This window comes from Microtus ochrogaster, chromosome 10, assembly GCF_000317375.1.
Source record: "Microtus ochrogaster isolate Prairie Vole_2 chromosome 10, MicOch1.0, whole genome shotgun sequence".
NCBI classification, from domain to species: Eukaryota; Metazoa; Chordata; class Mammalia; order Rodentia; family Cricetidae; genus Microtus; species Microtus ochrogaster.
The window spans coordinates 17294602-17303165 of NC_022016.1; the positions used below are offsets into that span (position 1 = coordinate 17294602).

Below are 8564 nucleotides of genomic sequence, written 5' to 3' on the forward strand. Positions count from 1 at the left end.
CACACACACACACACACACACACGCAGCACGTGGTAACCAACAGTTAACCTACAGTGTAGCAGTCACACACACACACACACACACACACACACACATGCACACACACACAGCATGTGGTAACCAAGGGCACATTTCCTTCTCACTCATATTTTTACTTAGAAAATTCACTTCCCTCCATCTAATTGATGAAAAATATATATCCCTGAAAAAGAAGTAATAGAATTAATAATGAATCAAAGAAAACATCTTTAAAGTGTTTTTTATGTTAGGTGTGAGGCATGTTAATGATGGTATAAAAAAAGTACAACAAAAGACTCATGTTTGTGCAGAGAGATACTGAGCTCTTTGTAATAAAATGAGTGATTATTTTCTTTTCACCATATTTTGCAATTGCTTTTTCATTGTTTTCATTGACCTATGCATTTTTTTTACTCCCTTCCCCTTCTACCCTCTCCCATGATATACACATTCCCAATTTACTAAGGAGATCTTACCTTTTGCTACTACCCATGTAGATTAGATCCATGTATGTCTCTCTTAGGGTCCTCTTTATTGTTTAGATTCTCTGGGATTGTGATTTATAGGCTGGTTTTCTTTGCTTTATGTTTACAGACCACTTATGAATGAGTAAATATGATAACTGTCTTTCTGCATCTGAGTTACCTCACTCAGAATGATGTTTTCTACATCCATGCATTTGCCCGCAAATTTCAAGATGTCATTATTTTTCCATTGTGTAGTACTCCATTATGTAAGTGTACCACACCTTCTTTATCCATTCTTTGATCAAGGGGTATTTAGGTTATTCCCAGGTACTGACTATGACAAACAATGCTGCTACAAACTTAGTTGAGCACATGTCCTTGTGGTATGATTGAGCAACCTTTGGATATTTACCCAAAAGTGATATTACTGGGTCTTGAGGTAGATTGTTTCCTAATTTTCTGAGAAATTACTATACTGATTTCCAAAGTGACTGTAACAGTTTGCATTCCCATAAGCAATGGAGGAGATCCTCTCCAGCATAAACTGTCATCAGTGTTTTTGATCTTGGCCATTCCTACAGTTGTAAGACGGAATGTCAGAGTTGTGTTGGTTTGCATTTCTCTGACGGTTAAAGATATTGATGATTTTCTTAATTGTCTTCCAGCTATTTTATATTCATCTGTTGAGAGTTCTCTGTTGGCAGAGGCTACTCATTTGTTCCTGGCTGCCCAGACTCCAAATAACAACACACAAACTATATTAATTAAATCACTTCTTTGTCTATTAGCTTATGCATAGTTGTAGCTGGCTCTTACATCTTTAATTACCCATTTCTATTATTTTTACCACATAACTTGTGGTCTACTGGCAAGGCTCAGGCTAGCAGCAAGTGTCTTTATCCTCTTGGAGTCACATGGCATCTCAGTGATTCCACCTTCTTTCTACAGACTTCAGTTTAGTTTTTCCTACATAGCTCTATTCTGCCTTGTCACAGGCCAAAGAAACTTCTTAAGTCATTAACCAATAAAAGCAACATATATACAGAAGGATGTCACACACTAGTTCTCTCTTTAGGTCTGTATCCCATTTTTTATTGGATTCTTTGTTGTTTTCATGACAATTTCTTGAGTTCTTTGTATATTTTGGGGATCAGCACTCTGTCTGATGTGGGATTAGTGAAGATCTTTTCCATTTTCCCAAAGTTGTCATTTTGTCTTGTTTACTGTGTTTTTTTTAGTTTTAGGAGATCCCATTCATTAATTGTTGCTTTCAGTGTCCATACTACCGGGGTTATATTTAGAAAGTGATCTCCTGTGATAAATCATTCAAGTGTACTTCACACTTTCTCTTCTATGAGGTTCGGTGTGGTTGGTTTTATGTTGACATCTTCAATCCATTTGGACTTGAGTTTTGTGCATGGCGATACATCTATTCTCATTTTATACATGTTAATATCCACTTATGCCAGCATCATTTGCTGAACATGCTTTCTTTTCTCATATTATATTGTTTGCTCCCTTGTCAAAAATTAGGTGTTTGTAGGTGTGTGTATTGATATCTAGGTCATTGATTCAGTTCCATTTGCCTCTTGTCTGTTTTTCTGCCATTACCAGGCTGTCTTTAGTACTGTAGCTCTCTAGTAGAGTTTGAAGTCAGAGTTTATTATGGCCCCTTAAGTTACTTTATTGTACAGGATTGTTTTGACTATCATGGGCATTTTGCTTTTTCTTATGAAGTTGAGTACTTTTCTTTTGAGGTCTGTGAAGAATTTTGTTGGGATTTTAAAGGGCATTGCTGTTGATAAAAGTACCAATTTTACTATGCTAATTCTTCTACCTACCCTAGTATGGGAGACATTTGCATTTTCTGGTATCTTCTTCAGTTTCTTTCTTTAAAGAACTAATGTTCTTGTCATACAGGTCTTCCACTTGTTTGGTTAGATTTACTGTTACCACTACTGACACACTATAGCATTTGAATGTAGGAGCCTGATTTAAACTTTTGAACAATTATTTAGAGATGGTGAGCTAGGGAACTCATTGTGTCAAATAGTATTAGAAAGAAAATTAAATTTAATGATTCATAAATATCTTGTAGTCTGAATTTTATAAATAAATTTTGTCATTAGGATTTAATTATCAAAAGGTTATTGTTATTAGTAACAGAAAAGAGAAGAATTTAATGCATCCATTTAGATACCATTCACTATACACCCACTTAGCAATGTGGCTACCATATTAGGTATGTTAATTTATATAATTAACCTTGTGTAATTGGTTTAAAGACCTTTTCTAGCAGGAAAACATATTACTAACTCTAGGGAATAAATTAAGAAAGCATCAATGATAAAGTAAATTCTTAGAAAATTCACTAATAACACAACATTTATTTTCTTTTTGATACGTTACTTTCTTATGAACATTTAAGGTTATTATTTAAAGAAAGAATTTTTATTTCTTTGTGGTTAGGTCTACAGTACAACCCCCTGAAAAGATAATGAAAAGCAATTATTCAAGTAAAAAACAAGTTATACTAAATCACTTCTCAATTATCACCAAGAATTAAGGCAAACTTTTAAAATAAGATAATAATCTAGCACTAAAACAGTATGTGTCTGCATATTAAAATCAGCATATTATATGTAATTTCCCTACTTCATTGATCAACATGTGTTTGTAGAAAGAGAAAAAAGACATTAAAATCGATTGTAGAAAATCTAGCCTGCTGTCAGTTGCCTCCTTGTGTCAGCTAAGCAAAATTCGAACATTGTGTCCTGAAGGGAAAGCAAGACAGTCACCCTGAGTAAAACACCATGTGACTTGCCATTTTAGTATCAGATAACATTGCTTTCTTCTCTTCCCAAATCAGACACTTGCCTTACCTTTCCCTGGCAGAAGTGCTCTCTGGAAGACATTCTTTCCTGGGACCCTTGAAGTCATGGGCACATTTCATTCCAATGAATTGTTATATTCAACTTGTTATCTATTCCATTTTTTCCCTTTTTAATTCTAAATCTAGTTGCCTTGTGCTTCTACTCTGTTCCTTTCCACGGTACTTTGTGATTTTTCATTATTCTTTATCCATGTTTTCATCTTGCATCTTTCCTTTTTTATTTCCTGCTCCTGTTTCAAATCAACATTGAAGGAAATGACAACAACAAAAATAACAACAAACAAAATTGTAGCATATATTCGATCAGTCCCCATTTAACTCATCCTTCCTTATTTTTGAATTATCATGTAACATCAATTTGATTTTCCATACTATGACTCTGAATATGTAAAAAGCTTTTACTCTTTTTAGGAAAAATAATTCTTCTGTGAAGATTTCTAAACCTTTACCAAAGTGCTGAGTTACACACAAAGCTCATCTTTTCCAGTGAATTTCACATTTTATCAGGATCGAACAATGAAACCATGTTTAGTTTTGTTTTTATAAATTCCAATTTGTGCCATAGTTTTACTTTTGCAGATGTGTTCTAACTGCTTAATTTGTGGTTATTATCTTTCAGATTATTTTTTTAATGTATTTTTCTAGCTTTTTGAGAATTCCATGTAATGTGTAATGTGTTTTGTTTAATTTTAACCCTCCCAAGATCTTCCTAAATCCATTCCTCTTTCCTGACAGGATATCATTGTCTTTTAGTTCTAAAGACAACCAAATGCAAATTATAGTACCCAATATACTTGGGTGTGTGATATTTCTCTGGACCATGGTCAATCTACCTCTTAGAGAAAACTGCCTCTCACTGTCCTGGCAGCTATTAGTTACTCCTAGGGTAGTACTTGGTTCCCTAGTCTTCTTTCCTTGTTAAGTGTGGCCTGACTTAAGCTTTCATGGCTCCTTTGAAAGATGGAATGAATTGATATGTAGAGCTATGAGTTCATATGTTTTTGTCCAGAAGACAGCCTGTCCTTGTTTATATCCATTATCTCTTACACTTACATTCTTTCCATCTGCTTATTCAAAATGATCCACGGGCTGTGGAATGTATGGGTACAGTATAGATGTACCATTTCACCTCATCTTATTCTGCAGAGTTGACCAGTTGTGTGTCTCTGTGTTACTCCGTCTCTACTGCAAAAAAGCTTCTCTGATACTGGCTCAAAGATACACTCATCTATGGGTTTAATGATAAGTCAATTTTATATTATCTGTTTTGAGAAGTTCAGTAGGTTCTCCCATAAAAGCTGTGGCTTATTCAGACACAGTTTCTTAATCTAGTAACAGTGTCAGGGATACAGAACGAAGTATACAGAAAGTGTATTATAAATATATAGTTTTATAGTTATAGTCATATATATGGCTATGTGCATACATTTATACATACATAGTTATATTACTCATACATCTATATAAAAACCTCTAAAGTAGTAAGGTTCCATTTGACATTTTGAAATCTTAAGTTTTCTTTTATCATCCCATACATTGTATTTCTTTCTCTACCTTCTCATCTACCAATGCAATTAATTATCCTCATTTTATCATTTCCCTTTATGTGCTTCTCCTCATTTTTTTCAAACTCAAACCTACTTAAAGACTCTTTTTTTTAACTATAAATTTCTTGGTAGAATGTTCCTTTCTTACTCAGATGTTCTTAAAGATTATAGTACCACACAGTGAGCTCTGGATGTGAGGGCATGAGTAGGAGTGGATACACAATGTCTGTGGTTAGCCACGTAAAGGAAATCACCTTAACATCAGTCCAACTTAGGAACATTAACGTAATTATTTCAATACGTGGATCATCCAACACTTTGGGGTGGATGATGTATTGGTGTTGCCGCCTGTTGTTACTATTTGTGGTTACTTGATAGTGGAGGCATTCCACTTGTGCTTCTCTATTGCTCTCCACCATTTCATGTGAGTCAGACTTCTTCAGTGAAGTTGGAAATTATGGCATTAGAAACCCACTATAGTTCATCAGTCACAGGTAGCCTTATCTGAATTTTCTGCAGGTTCTATAACTAGAAATCCTGGTTGCACATCTTAACCGCATGCTCTTTAATCACTGAGCCAGCTCTTCAATGAAAATGAAGGGAGTACCAATTTTATACTATTTGAACATCATATGGTGAGACTTCTGTTACGTTGGACACATGGTCTTCATGGTAGACCTTTCTTGTATTGTTATACATATGCTTGTCATGCTAGAACATTTTAGATTAACCATAAAATTTGAAGGTATTTTATTTTATTTTTTTTATGTCTGTGTGTATGCCTGCAGGCCAGAAAGAGAGCACCAGACCTCATTACAGATGGTTGTGAGCCACTACGTGGTTGTTGGGAATTGAACTCAGTACCTTTGGAAGAACAGCCAATGCTCTTAGTCGCTGAGCCATCTCTCCAGCCCAATTTGAAAATATTTATGCAATAAGTTTTCATATTTAACTTATTGTGATGTATTTTTAGCTAATTAAAATTTAAACATTGTAGGGCACAATGTGCTTATATCAGGAATTGTTCCCTTTAAAATAATGAATCAGTTAAATTTTTCTTCTTGTCACATATTTTCTGTGGGGCAGCATTCAATGTATAGGTAAGGTGGGTTCTCAGACTCAGGACTAGGAGCAAGGAGGGTGTAGGTGTAGTGATGCTCTGGCTCCTTCCTACGGATGCACTCATCCAAAGAAATTTAAAGAATATATAAAGAACCTTGAGTGTGTACCACAATGGCCTCCAGTCCCTGGCCCTGCCTTCACCAGGCTGAACCCTCCAAGGCCTGCACCCAGGGAATGGTGCAGGCATTGCTCTCTTCCCATGAGAAGAGAGACTTGTAGCCTAAATGCCACAGTGCCATGTTGATACTGACAGTAAAGGTGGTGTTGGCCATGGCCCCAGAGTGTAGGGATTCAGCAGGGGTGTGTATAGCACCAGTGTGTGGAGCAGCCACTGCAGCAGGGCATTGAGGGTAGCTAGCATCACCAGTAGCCAGTAGGGCAACAATGGGTGGGTATCTATGAACCAAAGTCTGGAGACCCAGAAACTCCGTGTTGAAGTTCTTGTAGATCTTATAAGGAGACTTATCACAGCAGAAATACACCTGGCCACCCATGAGTGGTGCCTGCTGCTCTAGCTCTCTGGCCACCAGCACATGCATCCAAGCCACATTACCAACATAGAGCCGACCAAGCTCCCCAGAAGCTGGGATGGCTCAAAGAGCCGACCCTCAAAGCACAGTCCCTGGTTATAGAAATCTCTCATGATCTGATGACCTTTACCATAGATGCCGGTGGGTCAAATGGTACATATTACCAGGGGTAGCCCTCCGCTGACTTTTCTTCCATTGGCCTCCAGGACCATTTGCTCAGCAAGGGCTTTGCTGCAAGTGGAGGGGTGCCTGTGGACTGCTTCTTATGGGGTATCCACTGTGGAAGGGGTGGCCCTTGATATTAGGTTCCACAGCTTCCATGCTGCTTGTGTAGACCAGGAACTGAGTTCCAGTCCATATACAAGCCTCAGTCATATCCTGTGTGCCCTGTACTTCCCGAACCTTCAGAGCCTGGATGGAGAGAAACCACTGCCTTCTGAAGCTAAAGGCTATGGTGTCTGACTGGGTGATATGAACTGTGCCACTTATTAATTATATAGACCTTGAACTTTGGTGGTATCCCAGCCTCCAAGTTCTAGGACAGGCTTTAGGAACAGGCCTGTCTTTGGTCCTCACTGTGGCCACATCTGGTTCCCCTTAAGGGGTTATAGTTCCATCATTTTTTTAAAGTATATCTCTTTTATATATTTATCTTTCAATTTTCTGTAAAAAAAACTGAAAAAATCAATGATTTTCCATGTCTTACCTCTCCAACCAAATTCAGTGTCTGTGATATTGTTAGCTTTCTGGCGAGGAGGCCAACCATAGCATATCTGGTCAAGCCTGGATTAAATGTAGAGGTTGTCTTCATCAAATTTGGTATGTAGGAGAAAGACAAGAAGTACAAATAAAAATCAGAAGAATCTTAGTAACTTAGGGCCTAACAACTGAAATATTCTCTTTCTTAGAAGCAGTACTATATCCAATATACACTGAAAGAAAAATAAATTACAAGGTTTAAGTGAGAGTATAGGATGCATGTGATGATGTTAATATTACTTTTTTCTAGCTCAGATGAACAACCATGTCAATAAACTACGATAGAAAATAAAATAACATTTTAAAATGTTTTTAAAAATCATAAAATATTAGCTACAATAATTTGGAGAAGATATTATCTTCATCCTTGTAATGTAAAATAAGTAATTAGAAGTTATTACAAAAGAAAATCAGAAAAAAGATTTCTAAAACCACTTTGGGTAGTACCTATAATTAGATTCATTTTCATGTATTTCCAAACTCCAGCTGAGCATAAAATTAATGATGTATTTTTATAGTATGTTTAATTAATATAATTTTAATATAAATTCTGGATTCTAAATATCAATATTAAAGTGTATTTAAAAATGAAAAGCGTGGTCTTGATTAAAAATAAACAGCATAAAATAACATAAATGTTTTAACTTTGTTCTCACAAAATGAAGCAAAAACTTCTGTTTTATTCTACCTATGAATGTACAATTATTGATATTTAGACTGACTTAATATAGATCAATAGATAGCAATTCATCTGCTAGGAGATGTATGGAATATAGTTAATTGTGACTCAAAGGGAGTATGAAATGCCATTTGTGTTTGCTAAATAAGTTAATAAGTTGATTCTAATTCTATCCTAACTCTTAGATATTTTAAATATCCTATCATTTATAACTTTCATCTTCTTTCTTCCCCATCCCTTCTCTTATTACTCTCACTGACTCCTTTGTGAACATATATAACCTTTTCAGGAAATGCCTTTGTATTTCTTACCACAATGTCAAGCTTGAGTCTGAAGTTCATCTACACTGCTAATACAAAGCATCAGTTCTTTTTAAATACTTTTTCACTTTTTGAAATTATGATATAATTAAAGGATTTCAACTCTCTTCTTCCTCAAACAGCCCCTGCATACATACCTCTTTCTTGCTCTAATTTTTATTGCATACATACAAAGATAAATAAATACAAACAACTTAGTCTGTTCAACATCACCCCCCCACAAACACA

At 35.8% G+C, this 8564-nt stretch overlaps 1 pseudogene; it reads right to left on the reverse strand.

The window, feature by feature from the left end:
- Positions 1 to 6185: 6185 nt before the first annotated feature.
- LOC101984656 lies at positions 6186 to 8357 on the reverse strand (annotated as a pseudogene).
- Between the last annotated feature and the right edge of the window lie 207 nt (positions 8358 to 8564).